The sequence below is a fragment of the Mustela nivalis genome, assembly GCF_964662115.1.
Source record: "Mustela nivalis genome assembly, chromosome: 7".
Classification (NCBI taxonomy): Eukaryota; Metazoa; Chordata; class Mammalia; order Carnivora; family Mustelidae; genus Mustela; species Mustela nivalis.
In genome coordinates, this window is record NC_139026.1 from 91,487,748 (window position 1) to 91,508,563 (window position 20,816).

The 20,816-nt window shown below is 51.3% G+C and overlaps 1 long non-coding RNA gene across 2 annotated transcripts; it reads right to left on the reverse strand.

Moving 5' to 3' along the window:
- Positions 1 to 9,689: 9,689 nt before the first annotated feature.
- LOC309869486 lies at positions 9,690 to 14,550 on the reverse strand. Of its 2 annotated transcripts, XR_014314202.1 has the most exons (3): positions 14,282 to 14,536; positions 14,069 to 14,116; positions 9,690 to 10,009 (listed from the first exon to the last, which is right to left on the reverse strand). It is a non-coding gene; the product is annotated as an uncharacterized lncRNA (long non-coding RNA). The 2 variants fall into 2 exon arrangements; XR_014314201.1 differs by lacking the exon at positions 14,069 to 14,116 and having other exon boundaries at positions 14,282 to 14,550.
- Between the last annotated feature and the right edge of the window lie 6,266 nt (positions 14,551 to 20,816).

Sequence of the window (20,816 nt, forward strand, 5' to 3'; positions counted from 1 at the left end):
GCCTTGCTCCTGAGGTGTCCCCACCACCCAGAGGCCGGCAGATTTTATTTGACTTACAGCTGCAGGTAGAAGTGGGGGTATTGTTGCAGTGGGGTGAAGCTGTATTTCCCAGGTGTGGCAAAGGGCCAGGAGATGTCAAGCCTCAGAGAGCTCACAGTCGTTGGGGCTGGAGACACACACACACACACACACACACACACACACACACATAAGCCCATGCACACTCTCACATCCCAGCTCAGATTACATCCAAACTGTTCAGCCACCACTACCACTACCTCCCAGCACACTCACTTCAATGATGTCCTCACACAGCTCCACCTTTGAGGCGTTATCTAGATCAATGCTATTCAAACATCACTGTGCAAACGAGTGACTAGGCATTTCATTAAAATGAGGATTCTGACTCAGTAGTTCTGGAGTGGAACCTGGCATTGTTTTACTGATCAGCTCCCCGGTGAAGCCCATGCTGCATCTCCAAGGATTTTATTTTTTCTTTTAAGATTTTATTTATTTATTTGAGACAGAGAACAAGAGTGAGAGAGAGCACAAGCAGGGGGAGTGGGAGAGGGAGAAGCAGACCCCCTTCTGAGCACGGAGCCTGACATGGGGATTGATCCCAAGACCCGGGATCAGGACCTAAGCCAAAGGCAGATGCTTAACCCAATGAGCCACCCAGGCATCCTGCTGTATCTCCAAGGATGTTAAACAGTGTTCCTACGTATTGAAGGGCTGGGAGTTTCAGAACTTGGAAGAGATGGGGGTGTGTGGTTTGGAACACCCCTCTCCTCTGGGTGATTCTGCTATGCACACCCAGGCGACTGAGCCAGTTCCGGAATGTTGTTCCCCCTTTCTTCTCACAGCTCTCTCTTGTCCTTCAAATCTGAGCCAAATGTCACTTCCTCAGAGAAACAACCAACCACCCAATTTAATGGGTCCCCACTGCACCCAGTCTGTGATTTCCTTAGCCCTCTTTAGAGCAAGTACCACAATTTGCACCTACCTATTTGCCCACTTGTTTTGGTCTGCCTCGCCCCTTTGAAATATAGGGTCCCTGGGTTCAGGGATTATGGGCAGGCTCTGTTCATTCATGAATTCTCAGCACCCAGTGACTAGCATATAGTATATACTCAGTAAATGTTGCTGAATGAATGAGGCATTTTCGTGTTGAGAGGTGATGGGGGAAAGAACATCTGAATAAGGATGGGAGGCCAAAGGCAATAAGAGAAAGCTTCTTGGAGGAAGGAAAATGGGAGGAAAAGAACATTGCGTGAAGAACTTTGGAGACATGACCAAAGGAAAGGAGGGAGACAAGTGCTTTTGGGTAACAGATTGGCCCTCAGGTCCCAGCTGACATAGCAGGGGAGGGGAAAGGGCCTGGAGGGAGAGGTGATGGGGCCAGGGCCAGTGCTGCAGGGTCTTAGAAACCATGGCGGGCGGCAGGAAGGCATATGGTCCTCCTCGAACATCATGGGCAAGGTCCTTCGCTTATTTCTCCTTTCCCATGCCTGCCAGATTCTCACTGAGCCCCTCTTCCATGCAGGGCACTGTGCCAGGTACTGCATTTACAAGGATGAACACAGTGGCTCTGGGTCCTGCCCTCATGGAGTGCTCAGTCTATCAGGAGCGACTGACATTCAACAAATTGAATTGTTTGAGCTGGGCTAAGCCATCAAAGGAAAGGTGCCTGATGAGGGGTGTGAGGGATAGTGGAGAAGTTTCCCTATGACATGACAGTCACCCCAAGTCCTGAGCAGGGAGGCTCCGCTTACATCCTGGGCTTTCTGCATTCCTATGCACTGCCCCTTTAAGAGGCGCGTCTCTTTCCTGAGCAAAGGAGGTTCCGGGCAAGCAGCCGAGCCTGCCAAGGTTGTGGGCTATAAATCAATGCTGGCACTCCCTTGGCAGTGGGCGCTCCTCTGAGTTGCCCAGATGGCGGGCAGGCCTGTGGCTCCAGGGGCAGCCAGGCTCACGAGAGGGGGGAGGCGGGCAAAGTGGGGACACAGCTGGGCCCTGGGCCCCGATGGCAGCTGTCCACCTCTGTCTAAGGGCCTTGGGCCAGAAAAAATGCCAAGGTCCTTCTATGCCCGTCACAGAGACCTTCTGAGTCACAGGCTGGCACTGGCCTTTGGGGTCACAGTCCTGACCCTTTCCAGTGATCCAAGCCTCACAGACATCCTCTGAGACCAAAGGCCATGGGGTTTTCCTTCTGGGTGACCTCTTGGAGTCATAGTCTGTTCTAGCAGCCAACCTGAAAGTTCTGCCAGTGGTTTGACCCTCTTCCCTCTTGCCAAGGCGTAGCCAAGGCCTACTCGTTAACTCTCTGAAGGACCACAGCTTCCTATTTGGTGGGGGCTTTGGGACTGTGCTGACAAGTCCCCTCTGCCCTCACTTTAAGCCTCCCAGAAAGACAGGGGAAGATTTCTCAAGGTCGGCTGCAGAGGGTGGAACTCCGCCCTCTTGGGGGTTGGCATCCCTCAGCCACCCTCACAGGTGCTGTAACAGAGGGAACATATGTCGCTTCCACCCCAGAGGACAGTAACAACATCTCAGCCGCCACAGCCCCACAGAGCTGGGCCCAGCAGGCCTTGACAGAACTGGAAAGGCAGCCTCTCTTCTGGGCCTGGGCCTGGGCCTGGGTTGTGTGTGGAAGGGTGGAAGCAAAGCCTGGAGACCCTTCCCACAAAGGAATAGACAGGCTTGACCGCTCTCCCTTCTTCCCCCACTCCCAAATAACCAACATGTATCTAGCAGAGTGGAAAATTCCTGGGTTGTAAGACGTGCTAGAGATTTCCAGGAGTGTTCTTGTCCTCAGATTCTCTTGTGAAAAGTCAGAGCTTGCAAGAGCTTAGAAATCGTCTCCCACATGCTCATTGTACCAATGAGGAAACAGACCCAGAGGAGGAGATCCAGGTCTTTGGGCATTCAGGCTATGTCTACTATACGACACTTGCTTCCTGAAGACTCCCTGAGCCACCACTTAGCAGAATATATTATGCTCTAGCTGTAATAGAGCAGATTGAGGTTAGACAACAAGTAGGACTTTCTCAGAAAACTAGATTATGGAAGAGGCTAAGACAAAGTAAAGGAATTGAGCTCTCTGAAAGAGTAAGGTGGGAGCAGGGAGGGATGGAATTTTGCACAAAGGAAATCTAGAGAATGTCGGAGAAGGAGACTGGCATGGAGCCTGGACAGGGCGGCTGAAATGTGGGGCTTCTGGGGTTTTTCTTTGAAGACCTCTGGCCCTCACCTGTTCCAGGCTTCTGGGAATCTATGGTAGTTTAAATTCGGTCCTTACCTTGGCTGATTCTCTTGGCTTATTTCTTGCTCTCCCGGGATGGCTTATCTGGCTGCCAGAGTCATTTGCCGTCTCTAATTTGTGTTTAAATTAAAGTTCCCACAAACAGGGGCTTAATGTGCTGTTACCAAGAGCTCCCAGGCCCCCCACAGCTCTGGGAAGTTGAGGGGACTGGGGGAAAGAGGCCATTTTGCACACATGGAGGCTGTGCCCATTGGGCATAGGGACCTGGAGTGAGTCATCCCACTGGATGGCTCTGGTGCTCCTTGCTATCTGCAAAATGGAGGTATCTCGGGGCAGGGCGAGGCAAATCTTACTCAAGACTTTGGTGACCAGTAGATGGGTCAAGGGGCTCCCTGGTGGTTGTTCATCTTTTTTGGGGACCTTGGAAAGAAGGCAGGGGGGAGGTAAACAATAAGAAGAGGGCAGAGGGGAGAGAAGAAGATGGAGGTACAGGCTTTACCTTTTAGCACTTACACGGAGTGTTCACTGTGTGCCAGTGCTGTTCTCAGGGACCCCACAGCCACAGACTCACTTAACTGTCTCCACACCCTGATGACGTAGGAGTTGCTGTTATCATCAGCCCCGTTTTTATAGTTGGGGAAACTGAGGCATAGAGCAATCAAGTCCCATGTCACACCGCTGGTAAAAGGTAGATCCGGGATTCACATCTGTGGGATCTGGCTGTGGGATTCCCAGGGCTGTGCTGCCACCGAGCCAAGATTTGTCTGTCACCCTCCAACCCCTTGATCGCACAGTGGGGCTTCTCTTTGATTGCCAGAGTGATGGAGACAGAAGGAAGCTTCCGCATGCTCCCTCTTCCCTCTCTGAGCCACAGACTGCTCATCAGGAAGGTATGTGCAGGGATTCGGGGCTCAAGAGCCCAGAGGGGACAGGGGGCAGGGCAGACAGCGGAGGTGGGCCCTTGGCACCAGCCCTTTTCCTTCCAGTTGGCCTGACAATGGCCTTCCTGCAGAATTGTCCCACACTGCCTCTTGCTTCTGCTTTCCCGGGATCCACAGTCAGTGATCCTACAATGAAAACACTTAGCAGAGCATTGTCCCTCACTCAGTGCTCCAAACCCTGTCTCTTCCTCTGGGGAGCCCCTGCAGAAGAAGGGTAATAAAGCTAACCTCGATCTCTAAACTGCCTGTGCCTTGTCCTCTGCGGGAAACAAATGACGCACTCAGAAGGGCTTCACTGAACAGAGTTTAATGACATGAGAGTCTTCAAGGTATAGATAGGATTGAGGGAACCAGTAATGGCTGATGAGAGGCACCAGGAAGTCCCAAGGGACAGGAAACAGAAGTGGTGCCCCCAAAGCCTGACAAAGCCCCAGGGTGGTGGGGGGGCGGTGGGCAGCAAAGCCGTCATCCCAGGGGATCCACAACCTTGGCCAGGACTGTGGGCAGGCAAGAGGGCAGGCAGCAGGGGATGGGAAAGAAATAGGCTGGCTCCTCTCTCCTTCCCTGCCAGGAACCCTGCGGGCCGAGCCCAGCCCAAAACAAGAGGTCGGGAGCCCAGTAGAGGCTGTCAGCGCAGGGCAGCAATGTGGGGCCTGGAGCAGCTTAGCTAACACCAGAGGCAAACAAAATCACCCACCCTGTTCACCTGGGATCCCCTGATGACAGCGACTTTATGGCCAGCTCTGTTCCCACCTATGGCCAAAGAGTAACTGACAGGGAAGGAAATTCAAGACTCCTTGTGTGACAGAAATGGTCCAGCTCAGGAGAAAGGTGACAATGGAGGCAGAAAGAAGGTAGATGGACAGTGGGCTGCCTGGGCCAGGTGGGAAGTGCCCCTGAGCGCAGGGAGAGACAAGGAGGGCAGCCGGGGGTGGGGGTGAGGCAGGGGGTGGTAGTGATGTCAAGGGGCAAGGAGAAATGACTCTATGGTTTCAGGATTCAGTATAAATCACTGTCATCTTGTTCCTGCCCTCCCTTCTAGTCAGTGAGCCCCTGTAGGGCGGGAATTTAGTCTTCTCCATCCTCCATACCTAGCTCAATCCCTTTTAGGTGCACAGTGGGAATGTGTTGAAAAAATAAGTAGATAATAACTAAATGAGCAAACAAGCCAATTCACCCCTCATGTGCCCACACTGGGCCCTCGTCGGGGAACATTGGTGAGCGAGTAACACACAACACTCCGGCAAGGTTTCTTTCCAGCACCCAGCACCTCGGATTTTTAGTGCCGCCATTCGGTCACCAGCCACTCAAGCCCCCAGATAGCTCTGCTTCGACAGCACCTGTCCAAATGCACAATGACTTCACCTGGCTGCTCCTGATGAGGGAATAGGGAAACGGCGAGTTACTTCATTTCATACAGCAGCCTTCCTGTGAGCTCTTTCTCCAGAGAAATCCTGATCCGTGGCAAACAGTCTGTGGGATTCCCGGCTGGAGCCTTTGGCAAGAGATGGGAGGCGAGAATGACAGTGCCAAGGAGACAGCTGAAGGATCGTCACCCTGGGAGCCACGGCTGTGGCTTGCTTTTTCCAATGGGCCATAAAGACTGAGGGAGGCAGTGGGGAAGGGGAGGGGATTCACCAGAAAAAACAAACTAGAGTTCCCAAGTGTAGTCACCGTGCCAAGCCCACCTGGGGCGGTGATTACACACAGACTGCTTCGTAATCCCTGCTCTGCCTCTCGCTGGCTGTGCAACCTTGGGCAAGACACTCCACCACTAGGCCTCAGTTTCCCCATCTTCAGAGAGATGTGGGGAATACTGACACGTACTTCAGATGGTGGTAGAGAAGACTAGATGAGTTAACAGCTGTGAAATACTTCACGAAGAGCCTGGTCCATAGTAAGCCCTGCATGAATGGCATTACCCAAAATTGAGCCGGACGCTTGGGTTCTAGCCCCCACAAACTCACTTTTCCTGGAACAAGGCCAGCCGTGGATACCTCTCAGGTTTGTTGCGACAAGGGAACTAATGCATGGGGAAATTATAAGGTGTGAAAGTTTATTATTTGTCATCAAGACCACGTTAGTGGCCTGATTTAGCAGGAGACAGGGAAGGACACGAAAGCACTGTCACTCATCAGCTTCTGATTATCTGCCTTGTTGAGGTTCCCTTCTTGTCGGCGTCATCAGCTCTTTGGCTGGTTCAAGTCTTTGGTTGACAACATCCAGGCCTCTCGTGGGTCCCTCCCACATAGCCAGGGCTGGATGGAAAAGGCTGGTTCTTCCCTTCCCACCCACACAGCAAGTACAGCCCACAGACATAAGCAATCAGAGAGGGGCTGACACCTCCATCTTGGCCTGCTTTCCTGTGAGCAGGAAGGTACAGGCCGAGCAGGGACAGGACAGGGGAGGGTGGCCAGTTCCTCTGTGCCAGGGCCTCAGAAAGAGAGGTATTTGTCTTGGTCATACAGAGCTGGAATGAAAACAAATACACATCCCAGAGTCCAGTACAAACGTTGCGCCACTTACGGCTGCCTGTGCAATTCCAAATAGTTGCTTAACCTCTTCCAGTCTCAGTCTTTCTCATCCTCAAAATGGGGATAATTTTACCTAATGAAAAGGGTGAAAATCAGTGATATCTATAAACCCCTTGGCAGGTCCAATAACTGGTAGCTCTTTAAGCTAACATTTTGCATTATCCATGCACCGCCGCCTCCGAAGGATGGAGGAAAGGTGGTGGGCAGCACAGAATGATCTATGACGCCGACGTTTACGGTTTCTTTCCAGAGAACATCCTGAGGACTAAGTGTACACTTGTTCATTCATTCAACAAGTGTTGCAGAATTTGTCCAAGTTGATTTTGCTCACTTGTCTTTGTTGGACCGTCACCACTGGAACTGCAGGTCCGCAAGGGCAGGCAATGTCTAAGGAGTTCTCTGGATGCCTAATGGATACTTGCCAGAAGAGTGAAATGGATGGAGCAAGACTGAAATGGGTCAGGCAAGGAGGTAGATGTGAGAGGCCTGACTTCCCACCTCAGTCATGCCTCTGAAACTTTCTCCTGACCAGGAGCCTTCACACACTTTCCTGCAGCAGTAAGATACTGGAGGATCACTGGAGACCAGGCTCAAGGAAACTTTTCTCCTGCGGGAAGACATCCATTCACCTGCTTACGTGTCTTTGAAAGACCCGGAGAAGGGGCTAGGTCCCCCAGGCCAAGGAGTACAGCAAGTGTCCAAAATAATAATGATAAAAAAGGAATTGATAGGAAGGTCTGGGTGACTCTGTCAGCTGTGTCCAACTCTTGGTTTTGGCTCAGGTCATGATCTCAGGGTTGTGGGATCGAGTTCTTTATTGGGCACCGTGCTCAACTTGGAATCTAGAGATTCTTTCCCTTTGCGTCTTCTTCCCCCTCTTTCCTGCCCCCCGATTGTGCACTCCCCTTTCTCTCTCCATCTCTCTCTCAAATAGATAAAATCTTTAAAAAAAAAACAAAAAAAGGCATTGCTAGAAAATAGAAAGAGTAGCCCCCTCTGAGTAACCTAACGAGGGGAGGAAAATTCCAGCTTAGTATCATGTAATTAACACAAAACAAGACATGACCTGCTTTCATGGGTATGGGGTACTCCCACCTGTGAGACGCAGTCCTTCTTGCCCACAGACCTCATTCTGTGTGATGCAGGCTGTCGAGAGACATAAGAGTAAAGGGGGAATCATAATATCCAAAAAGGTGGAAACAACCCAAGTATCCAACAACTGGTGAGTGGATAAACCAGATGTAGCCTAGCCACACAATGGAATATTAGTCAGCTACAAAAATGAATGAGACACTGAAGTGTCCATCCGCTCTGCACCAGGGATGGCCCCTTGCAGACGTCAGGCTGAGTGAAATCAGCCACACATCGTGATTCCCTTCACATCGACGTCCAGAACAGGAAAATCGATAGCAACAGAAAGCAGATTAGAGGTTGTTTAGGGCTTGGAAGGAAAGATGGGAGACATGTGGATGATAACTAAAGGCTATGAGATTTCTTTTTGTGGTAATGAAAATGTTCTCGAACTGTGCTGATAGTTGCACACAACTGTGAACACACAAACCACCAAATGACTCACTTTAACGGCGAACTGCGTGGTATGTGAATTCTCTCTCAAGAAACTTGTTGAGAGAGAGCACGAGAAGGGGGAAGGGCTTTTGAGAGAGAGCAGGAGGGTTGTGGTCAGAAACAAAGGCCAAGGACTGTCGGTCCTGGCTGCCTACCCCCCAAGCCAGAGCCTGCAAGTCACATAGGCAGTGTTAGGGTAACCCCCAAGCCATGACTTGGGAAGATAAATTGGCCCCAGAAGGTACGGGGCTGGGTCTCTTCTCCCCTGACAGCTCCCTCTCTGTGTTTTTTCTGGCACAAGAAACATTCTGTCTTCTTGTATAAATAGGGGAAATTTATGAGACTTTTCCCCCTTCTCCTCCCTGGTGGGCTCCTCAGAAGGGGCCTAGCGGGGAGGAGGGAGATATAAATGTGGAAAGACTTGAAGGAGTCTGGGATCTTGGCTCTGGCCCCTGCTCTCCTCTCCCTCTGCATGTTTGACCATCTGGGTGAGGAGGTGGCAGGAGAAAAGGTACAGGCCCAGGGAGGCGGCTCTTGGAGGCAGATATCCAACGGGAGGGGCACGGAGGACATTAGGGAAACATGGCTTAGGTATCCTGAAGCATTATCAGATGAGAGAGAGGGCCCCTGCCTGGTTTCTGTCCCTGCTGCGTGTTGAGGCAGCTGATACAGTGGGAAGATAATTCATCTTGGATTCAGAAAATTACAGAAGAACTAAGTAGGCACCTTAAGCAAGTCATTTCCTCTCTCTGAGCCTCATCTCTAATAAAAGGGGGGAAGGATTACACTTATCAGGGGGTTTAAAGCTGGTATTAGTGATATGGCCCTTTTTTCAAATACAATCTAAAGCAACAACCTGCCTCTAACATGGATGTCCAGTGAGTTTCTTGGGTCGAAGGGAGGGTGGGGATGAGAGATGCCCAGGGCCCTGTGAGGACTATGACGGGGTTTGGCCAAGCACGAGAGGATCTCCAAAATCTCCTCCTTCTACTTCTGCAGGAGCAGACTTGGCTCATAATAGAAAGCTCAGGCTCTGCACACTCCAGGGTTGGGACCACAGTTTGACTGCTCTCTGCGTGTCCACAGGCACATCACATAACCCCTTTGGGCCTCAGTTTCCTCTTTTTTTTTTTTTTTTAGTTTCCTCTTTTGTAAATTAGAATAATAGTGATCCCTATCTCAGAGGGCTATCATGCCGATCATCTGAACCAACATGCCTAATATCTGGCAATCATTAATGTCGATATTAGAACCAGTCATGGTCCTATGTGATCCTGTGGGGGGCGGGGACAAGGGGAGATCAGGAACTAACAAAGCTGGTGTAGGAAAGTACATTAGGAAGGACGAAGGCAACATTATCAGAACAAAGGCCCCCAAACACAGTTGCACACAGAAACCATGTTTATTTCTCATGTAACAGTCAAGATGGAGTAGTTCCTGACCGTGGGCCGCTCTGCACCACCTTGTCAATCAGAGACGTGGCTTCCTTCCGGATCGTTGCTCAGCTCTCTCCCAGGGATTCCTCCTCTGCTGGCTGCGTGGTCAAAGCGCTGTCTCAGGTGAACTTGGTCCAGCTCATGGAAAGAGGAGCTTACCCAGTGTCTTCAGGCTTTCAAGACATTACTTGGCTCTCATTCCCCTGTGGCTACATCTGGAAGCCAGGGCAGCTGGGAAATGGGGTGTCCAGATGGGAGGCTCTCATTCAACTAGGAGAGAAGGGATTTTATTGAACCACTGACAGTCTTAACCCAGGGCTCAGACCCACACCTGTGCCACCCTTTCCCTTTTCCCTCTCAAAGGAGGGGAAATAGAGACCAAGGTCCAGAAAGCAATGGGATCCCCATGAGGTCTGTGTGATCCCCAGTGGCCATCCTTCCATGAGCAGCAGTCACAGGACAGTGACTTGGAGGCTTTGCTCAGGAGAGGATACCCTCCGGTCCATCTTCTTCACAAAGATGTGAGATGAGCTTCTGCCCCCACTGCCCACCCGCTCCTTTCACATGGTCTTGGTCCACTCTCCACCGCCTGTTCTCCGTCACTACGTGTGACTGCAAATGTGGGGGTGCAGTAGGAATGGAAGGCAAAACCTGGGCCAGGAGGCCATGCTGTGCAGGCAGCTCAGGCACATCCAGCTACTAAAGGCGTGACCTGAAATGGGGAAGCTATCTGAGCTGCAACTGACTCTTTTAGAAATAGGAATGAGAAGCTTACTTGTCAGGGTTGTTGAGAGCATCACACAGGATATACCTGTCTATAATGTCTGTACCGGGCACAGAGGAGGCCTTCAAGACATGGTGATTTTATTTCGCTCCAGCAGAGCAGACCTGGCTCTGTAGCCAGGCCTCACCCACCATTTGCATGGCCTCTCCTCCCTCCCCTGCCTGACCAGTATACCACTCCCTCCCTCTTCTTTACCTCCCAGCCTCACCCCCTTCCCACCTGAATCTTGGTCTACGCTTTCCACCTCCAGCAAGTCTTGCCTGATGAAAACATTCCCACTCAGCCCCTTCCCAACGCGGTCCCTCACTCCCCACCACCCTCTGCTGACTGCTCCACCATCCTGGCTTCCACCTTTCCACCACTTTCCATGTGTCCTGCCTCTACCTCCAGGTCACTCCCCCCACCACACCAAACTTCAGGAAATGTGTAGCAATGTTAGGGGTTCAGACTGCTCATCGGGCAGATCAGAGTTCAGATTCCAACTTTGCCAATTTCTGACTTTATGACTTCAGCAAAGTCACGTCTCTTTGGGTCCCTCTGGAGGGGTTTGGGTATGTGGGGGCTGGTACATAGCTCTCGGGGATTTAGGAAATGTCAGTCTCCTCTGCTATCCATCACATCCCCCAGCCCACACTCCAGGGACTGACTCTCTGCCAAAGGGAGGTATTAGACCAAGAAAGTAATTCCCCCACCAAGTCTTTCTCAGGGTTTGGGGCAGGGGAGGGTAGAAGGGACTTCCCCTTGAAATCTGTGGGCACTGAACAGAACCGCCAACCCAAGAGCCACAGCAGAGGCCAAGAAAGAACTCAGGCACCCCAGCCCCCATGGTCTCACTACTCTCACCACATACACAAGCCCCCCCAGGGCCCCTACTCTCCTACCCTCACCACATACACCCCAGTTGTTAGACACATTCAGGGATGGGGGTGAGTGGGTTGATCTGATCAGGGTCTTAGAGAATCCATGGAGCTCTTAACCTCTAAGGGGTTCCATGCCTCTATCTCCAACTTTCCCGGATTGGAAAAGCAACATCAATAACAAATGCTTTTACTGTGCTTCCCGCTCCACTGACATCGTTCTAGACACTTCACATACACGCACTCAGTCTGTACAACAGCCTACGGGCCGGGACCATTAATTCCATTTTGCAGATGAGGAAACTGTCCTCTGGAGAGGTGAAGTAACTTGCCTAAGGTTATACAGCTAGCCTAAGGCAGGGGTGAGATTCAAAACCAGACAGTGGGATTCCAGAAACCATGTTCTTAACGGCTCTGCTGGAATAAAGGAATTCACTTGTAGTTTCTATGTGCCAAGTACTGTGGAAAACATAACACCTGTATCTCATTTAATCCCAAACAACGCCCTGAGATGGCTACTGTAAATATTATTCTCATTTTACAGATCAAGAAATTTAAGACAGAAAAAAGTTTTAGTCAACTCACCTAAAGTCCCACATCTAGATAGCTTCAGATCCCATACCTGTATTGCCTCACATCTCTCACCCTCGCCCCCAGCTCCTCCTTCTCTAGATAGGTTTTAGCACCTTCCTTCACAAATCTGCTTTACCCCCACAACCCACAACCACTCCCATTCACTTCTGTCCCTTTCCCTTCCCACCTCCCCCTGCTATGCGCCCCACAGTCCCTGCCTCTCCCCCACTAAGACCTACAAACCTTTCCGTCCCTCTCCCTCAGCTCTCCTCAGTTCCTCTGCCCTCTCCCACAGTTCCCACTGAATCAGATAAATTTCACCAGAAAAAAAAAAAAAAAAAAGATCATCGGACATTCCCCAATCAGACCCCCACTGCGCCTGGATGTGGAGCCCCCAGAGGAGGCACCTCAGCGGCTCTATTGGAGAGTCAGAAATAAAACCCTCATTCTCCTCCCCTGCCCCCACTTCCCATCACTCATCTGGGAATCCAGGGCGAAGAAGGGAGCTAAAGTGCAGAGCGTTCATTTAATATTAACAAATTGAAATGAATTCTTTTAATGCCAATTAACTTGGAGCGGCCCCTTATTAATAGTAATTTAGATTCATACTTGGGAGAAGCGGGAAGGGGGCTGGGCCAAATGTGCCCAGAATGTCAATGTGACAACGGAGCTGGAGAACTCAGAGGGGAGGGGCAGCCGCAGTTGGACTTCTGCTGAGTTGGGTTCTGTTTCCCTCAGAGAAATGGACAAAATCACAGGAGGTGGATCTTTGGAAAGAGATTAACCTGGAATTTCGATTTTTGTGCTTGCAATGATTCTGAAGAGGCCTAACCGTTATCACACAATTTTGGTAGTTTACTTCACAGTTTTGTTGAAAAAAAAAAAAAAAAAGAATTTCCTCAGAGCTGAGATTTACCCCAAACTATCCTAAGCCTGACCTCACTGACCAGAGTGTGATGGAACCCCCAGGCGAGCTTCTTTGTGTTCAGTCCAGTCAGAACCGAGATCAAAATGGGGTACCCTAATCCCTGCCACCTCCACCTTAATTAAAGGTAAAAGGGAGGACTAAACATTGCATTTCTTCTGGGAATCTTCTTCCAGAAAGTAAAAAATACCAACAGACTTATCCTGAGCTAGCAGCTTATATTTAAGAGAGAAAAAAATTTCTGCTTGTACTTCCTTAGAATTTAGGGAAAAGATGAGAATGAAAAATCCAACTTTGTATACAAAGAGTTGCTCAGAATAAAACCAAGGAGAAAGAGCTCAGTCCCAGACTAAAAAGTCAAACATATATTCTGCTTGCCCTGATTTTGCTGGGTGGTCCTACTAAAGGTGCCCAGAACTAGAACCCTGAATGTAGGCTTTGACCCAAGCAGATCATTTCTTCTTCCTGGGTGTCCCTCCTTGGCTAGGAGGGTGAGTTGAATTTGAAGCTGGGAATTGTAGACCTTGGGGGTGAGAGTCCTGAGATGGAGGAAAAAGGAGTGAAAAGGGGGCTGGGGAAGGGTTAAGAAAATATATAAGACTGTGAAGTTTATAAAATAAAAACTTTAAAAATAACTTAACAGATAAAAGATCAAATTTAAAGAACAAGTTAGGGTTTAAAAGGAGTTAAGATACAACAAAATTAAGGGTTTAAAATAAACAAAAATGAGGATAAGGCATTAAAAAAAAAGTGTGTACACTACAATAAAGTGCTGGTTCTAACTCCAAAAAAAAAAAAAAAAAAAAAAAAAGAGAGAGAGACCTTGTTCACACCCCCCATAGAGTTTCCCAAACAATAAATTCATTTACCAAACAAAAAGAGAATACAAACTTAACAGTTTCACACGGAGGGGGAAAAAAAAAATCATGGAGAGAGTCAATAACGGCTAAAAAATGAATGAGGAAGGAAAAAAAGAAAGAAACAAAATTGAAATCTGCTAACTGATTATTTGTAAAAACTGAAATTGGAAGATGGAATGGAGAAAGGTGGGAAACTGACATCTTTAGAGAAGTGAAACTTGCAAAAACAGAAGGTGTAACTCATTCCCAAAGAAAAGTTAACTCTCCCTAAGTAGAATGCTTCTCCCCAGAAGAAGAAAATATAAAACGGATCTAAAAAGTACCACTCACCCTTCCTCCAGAAAAGTGTATTAATCTGAATTTAATCTTCCCCCAAATCTGAAATAGATTATACAAAAAATAAATAAAAGGATTGCTTCCTTTCAACTAAGAGAAAAACAAAACCGGATTTAAATTGCCTAATGGGGCAGGAAGAGGGACGTTGCTTGCAGGTGCCAGATAGGATGGGGGAGGGGATGTTTCAGGGGAGGAAGACCCGCTTACCTTTTTCTGGAGCAGTGGCCGCTAGACCGAGGTGGGCGCGGGACACAGTGAGTGTCTGCGTGCGTGTTAGGTGAAAAGAGAAAGAGGGAATCCGGGTGCCCCTGTACGAAAGAGGAGAGTAGAAGGACTGGGGGTACCCACCTCCCCACCTCCGCGCATCTCCCTCCCTCCTGTACCCAGGCCTAGAGAGCTACTGAAAGTTACAAATTGCTTCCATTATTAGCTCATCCTGGGCGTCCTGGTCATTGGCCAACCCTGGACCACGTGGTCCCTCGTACCAATCGATCGAATTTCTAGTTGCAATTCTCTGTCTGTCCCTTGGCTCTGGGCAGGAAAGGGGGGGGGACCGGTGGCGCGGGGGTTGGGGAGGGGCTAAAGAGGGGGGGGGTCTCTTCGCCCCCTCACCCTCCTTTTCCTCCCTTGTCCCGGGCCTGAGTGGCCGCCCCAGAAGGGGTTGAGAGAATGTTGTTGGCTGGGACACACCCAGGAGGGCACAAACTGGAGGAAGCGGACAAACACTGCCATGGACCTAGGGCCCTCTCCTCCCAGTTGCCCCCGGCCGGGTCGGCCAGGCTGGCCACACCCTCTTAGAACGCCCGCGGAGTCCCGGCGGTCCCGGGGCTAGCAGCCCGGCCCCCTTGTGCCGGGCGCTTGAATGTCCTCTTTACGGATCACAGCTTCGGCCCACACTTTGAGGAAGGTGCTTCCCTGGGGCTCGCTCTGGATCAGGCGCCTGCGCCCTCAGGGGCACCATTCTCACGCCACTGCCGAGTTTGCGCCCCTCCTGGGACAGTTTGAGGGTGAACAAACTTTTGAATGGATAAAAATCAAGAGGAGTCGGTCTGGAGCAGGAGCAGGTGAGCTGGGCTCAGGAGGGGTACGTGCCCTTCAGCCTGAGGACAATCTGTCTCTCCCTCTCTCTGTCTCTCTCTCTCTCTGTGTCTCTCTCACCTCCTGACTCCATCCCCCTTCCCCTGCAGGCTGATACTAATCTGCCCTCCCTCGGAGGAATTGGGGCTGGGGCAGGACGTCTGTCAGTTAAGTGGGTCCCAGCAGCTTTCCTTCGCTGAATTTGGGGACTAAGGTGGCAGCTGGCAGAGATGGAAGGATTGCTTCTGAAACTGGGGAGGGCGGGAGAAATTGGGGACCTAGAGACCCAAAAAGTCTGGGTGTGATATCTGCTTTCTCCAAACGCAACTTGCGGGAACTTCAGGAAAGTTTTTTGAAGGAAGATGGAGAAGGGGACAGAGTTGGGGTTTTGAGGTTTAACATAGGAGGGAGGAGCGCTTCGCTTCCTACACTGAAGGAAGGATGTATTTGCTTGTTTCCCCAATCAGGGTGGATTATCAATGCCCCGGACCTGCTCTCCCAGCAAACTTTTAGAGACGCTTGGAGATCCCCATAGGGGTCTCCGCAGAAGGGGAGAGAAGTACCAGCCGAAAATAGCACTTTCCCACTCTCCCGCGGAGGGGGTGGGGGGCGGGGTTATCAGTCCTGAGCCCCAGCTCTGGACAACCTCAGCCCCAGCTGCCCCGGAACCATTGGCTGATTTTAAGTTAGGATGACACAGAGGGAACAATTCCCAAATTTCTTCCTCTTTTCCTTGGAAACCCATTTTGATGCAGAGATCCAACTCCCTAAGATGCAAAGGAGTGTCCCTCACCACCCCCCATCATAATCTTCCTCCTTTATCCAGCGCTCAAGAGAGAGCAAGGAAAAGAGCTCCTTACTCGACAGGGGGCTGAGATTGCCCCCATCCACACAAGGGAAGTCCCCGGAGAAAGAGATGGTTCTTTTAAAAGGAGTCAAAGGCAGAGGGTGGTTTCAGAGAGCACAGCTGAACTTGGGCATTCTCTGGTTGAGAGTGGAGGAGTAGGCAGGCCCCTGGTGGGGTGCTGGGCCTTCCTTGCAGGATGGTCTGAGAAAGCAGGTGAAGGCAGAGGCCGTGGTGGGTGCACCAGCAGAGCCTGAGGAACTCTCGAGCCCTTGTGCCGGGAATGGGAGGCCCAGCTTGGGCTGGCAGGTCCCCGCAGTATCTGAGGTTTGTGGGTCCTTCCCTGCACAGCCGGGCAGGCAGCAGCTGGCAAATTTGGACCAGTTCTTGGAGAGGGTCGGAAGGGGTTGTGTACCCCAGGAGGGACCATTCTCATAGGAGTGCATGGTGTCCCTGGCCAGTGCCCAGCCCACACCTCCAGAGGCTGCTTGGCCCTGCTCCATGGGGAGCTCAAACCTGCCCAGGCCTTTGTTTCCGCAGTGGGCACCTGAGGTTTTTCCGCTGGTAATGCAGTGGCTGTCCAGCACCTGCTCCTCCTGGAGCCCCCGGAATTGGGCCTGCCCCCCTAACAGGTTTAAGAGGGCTCAGCCTGGCACTGCCTAAAGACCTGATCTCCAGAGTGTGGGCCTTGAGAAGTCCAGGGGCAGACAGGAAAGGGATTGATACCCCCAAACTAAGCCCTTTTCTTTCCTTCCATTCTGTGGACCTACCAACCTCTCCAGCCCAGAGGAGTGGGGTGGAAGAAAGGTCTCATCCTGCTGCAATTCCAGAACTGACCCGGGAGCCGACTGGGGCTTCTCTTTGGCGGCTGCCCAGGCTCTGGGTACACTAAAGAGAAGGTGCCTGGTTCTAGGCTTCGCCCCCCTCTTGATGAATCCAGTCCTTTTGCCCCTATCTCCCCAACACTCCCCCCGCCAAGATCTGTGGGGTTCTGTCTTTTACTCCGTCCTTTCTCTCTTCCTCTTTCTCTTTTTCATCAGGATTGACAGAGAGACAACAATTTGCTAAGTCTTGTCTAAGCCTATACTGGGGAGCTGCAGACTCAGCCCTGACTTCTCAAATAGGGGGAACCGCCCCATTCCCAGACCCTTGAATTCTGCCCCCAAGTTGAGGGAAGTTGACAAAGAATGGCGTGAAGGATGGCTGGCCTGCCAGGGGACAGAGCCCCAACCCGGGGAGGGTGCAGTTTTTAGCTATTTGCCTGTTGCAGAGAGAGGATTTAGAAACAAAGGAAGGGGGGGTGGGAATGGTGGAGGAAACAGCACAAAGACCTGGAAAATCTGTGAACAACAAAGATAAAAGACTGGTGGGGGAAGAAAGGATTTGAAAAAGCCCCAGTACTGGGGACAGAAGAAGGGCCTCCACAAGGGTGGGTGGGACAGAGGTGAACATGAAGAAATTCTGGTAAAGAACGGAATGATAAAGCAAAACTTGTTTGCTTTGGGCGGGGGGAGGCAGAAAGGAAGGAAAGAGAAAACAAAGGAATGAAAGAGGGAGCTCAAGGTAAAGGAAGCAGGAAGGAAAAAAGTAAAAGAGAAAAGAAACGGAAGGAATAGACAGGAAAGGAGGACGGGAGGTGAAGGGAGGGAAGAAGACAGAAACAAAGCAGGGTAGGTTGGGGGCTCGGGCAGAAAGAAAGCCAAGAAAGGGAAAAGTGAGAATTAGAGAGACAGAGGAAAGAAAGGAGAGCAGGAAATCGGAAACCAGGTTAACAGAAAGGGGATCCCAGTTAGGAGGAGGGGGAAGGAGGTGGGAAAGAGGCCTGCTCTAGTTGCTGTGGCTGAGCTGGGGTCTCCTGGTGCCCCATCGGCACCCCCCCGGAGGCTACATTGGCCTTGACCTCCCCCACTGGCTGCCCTGGCCCAGGGGAGGGAGGTGGAGGTTCTCACCAGCCCTCTGCAACCAGCTTCTCTGAGAAGCAGCTGCCTGAGCTGGAGAAGGGCTTCCTTCTGCAGCCTTACCTACCTCCAGCCCAGCCCACTGGGCCTTGAGGCTCAACGGGTCCACATCCACTTCCAAAACCAGAACATGAAGCCAAAAAGGTGGTTTAGAGAGGGATGGCTGGCCAAATCGCCATGGCTGTCTCCTCACCCACAGCCCCCAGCGCCTCCACCCTGACCTTGCTGCAGAGGCTGTCTGCAGGCGGGCTGGGCTGCCTGGTTCTGCCATGCTCTGGCTGTGACCTTGGGCCTCAGTTTGATCAGAGGTCAAATGAGTCCTTTGTGCTGGAGGTTCTTCTGTAATTGTGGTTACAATGCCTGTCTGTTTGTGCAGGTGAGAGAGGGGTAAAGAGAAGGCCTGCCCCCCCTCCCCCCACCCTCACCACCCCAGGAAAGGTATCTTCATTTTCTTCATTGGTGAGAAGAAAATTCCTCCTTGGCCAGCCTGACCTCCATCCATGCCCCAAAGAATGTCCTTCCAGGGCAGAGGATTTCTCTCCACCAGAAAGGGTGTGAGGTTTTCCAGGGCTGAAGGGGCCAGAGAAGGAAGTCATTCTTGAAAGAGAATGAACACATTTCCTACTAGGGCGAGTAGACTCTAGGTCTGCAGGTCACTGCACTGAACTCATGCACACATAGATGTTAATTGGCAAAAGGGTTTTAGATTCAGCTGCAGAGGAATGAAGGGTGGGGTGGGGGCGTGGGTGTGTGTTTCTGGAGCCTGTTGGGCCTGCGCTCCCGGGCCCTGTTCATGCGTTTCCCTGGACAGCTGCCCCGTTTGATTCAGGGGGTGTTGCTTCTTTTCTTTTCCTTTTCCTTTCCTATTTTTTTTTCCTTTTCTTTTTTTAAGAGGGTTTTTTAAAGCCAGTTAGGTACCTCCTTTGTTTCCCAGCAGTGCAAAGGGGAAAGTCACTGAGATGAGCCCGATCTCCAAGGGCAGTCCAAGCCTTGGGGATGGGCTGGGGGACCTCAAACAACCAGCTGCCACTGGGTTCCCAGTAGGCCTTGCACTTCTTCTCAGGACCCTGGGTCCAACACTTCCCCGCTCTGCTCTTCTAGCTGCCCCTGCCTCAAGCTGCTTCTTCCCTTCATCTATCTTTCTTTCTCCCTCTCTCTTGCTCCCTTTCTTCCTTCCTGTTCTTTCTGTTCTCTCTTTCCCTCATCACTGAGCCCAAGTTGGGGCTTTGAGAATCAGGCTTTGCTCTGAGACCTTCAGGCATGCTACCAGGAGGCCTGTCCTCTCGGGAGGACACGGATGCAAATATGGGGATGGGAAGATAAGGGTCAAAACAGGGAGTCAGTTTGGCTGATCAGGGGCGGGATGAATCCGCTGGTTTTCTCTAGCAGTCCTGATGATCCTGCATCCCTGCCGCTCATCCCAGAGAATCTTTTCCCACCTCATCCACCTGCTGGCCTGCCCCTGGCCACAGGGCTGGAGTTCCTGGTGCCAAGGCCATTCTTTCCCAGGATGAGGGAGGGCTTATAGGAGCTCCCCTTGCCTCAGCGGGTAGGGGTGCCAGGAAGGGGCTGTGGGGAGGTCAGGGACTCCAGGTCAAAGCCTCAAACTAGGAAAGAAGCAAGGCCTATCTCCTGATGCATTTCAGGGTCCTCTCTCCCTCGGGTGGAGAGGTTGGTTGCCTCTTGGCTCTTGGCTGTCTCTCCAAGGAAGACACATGATCAGCCAGGCCCCCAGCCTGCCACATCTGCTCGGCAAAGAAGGGAGACCTCTCCTTCCAGGCCTGGTGAAAAGGATGCAGACTCTGTGCCCCAAGCAGCTTCCTTGCCTCAACCGGCCCCTCAGAGAAGGAGGGAACCTACTTGACTTTGCAGGATCCCGAATCTCAGCCAGCAGGGCTGTGACAGCTGCAGCCACATTCTGGAGCCTGACACTGGAGGAAGCTTCTGCCACTCGGCTCTCCTTGCCGCCTCCTTGCCGCCTCCTTGCCGCCTTGGCCCCTGCTCCTTCTGCTGTGTTGCGGCTTTCTCCCTCATTCCTGGGGTGGGAGGGATGACAGGGAAGTTAAGATGTTCCTCCCCTCCCCCTAGTCTTTCCCCATGCCCCACCAAGCCTCAAAGCTACTGATCATAATCAACCACTGCTCCCAGCCCTGCTCAGAAGGGACTCGCAGTGAATTCAGATTCTCTTCTGGGCGGGAGGAAGAACGAATGCTCCTTCCTCAGTCCTCCCTGGCTCATTGATCCATTCAGAAGGCCACTGGGGGGGTCAAAGTTGAGACCGGATTGCTTCAACTGGTATAAAATTAGCATTTTTAAAAATCATACCGAAGGCCCAGATTTCTCACATGGAGGAATGGGAGGTCTCGGGGTGCCGGGCTGGCTCAGTCCGTAGAGTATGTGACTTTTGATCTCAGGGTCATGAGTTCAAGCCCACATTAGACCTAGAACTTAATTAAAAAAAAGAAAGGAATAGGAAGTCTTTACCCAGACCCACACCTCCTCTCTGGCCTTTCAAACCAGCGATGATATAAAGGCTCGTTGAGGTGAAAGCATGAAAGGAGAATGAGCAGTTGGCCCCATCTACCAGCTTCAGCGTTCATTCCGCTAATATTTATTTAGAGCGTACTGCGTGTGAACCATCATCTGTACCTCAGTTTGTCATGGACCGTCAAGAGCAATTCCTGCCCCTATGAGGCTTCAGTGTGTGTGGACAGATATACAAATAAATCAATGGAAAAGAAAGTCTGGGTTCAGCTGATTTCGACCGCAGCCCTCCAGGTGCCTGGTCTCAGAGCCACCAGCTCTGAGGGAGCCCCCAGCACCCCCGCCCCAGCGACCCACACTCACTTGGTTGAAAAACAGG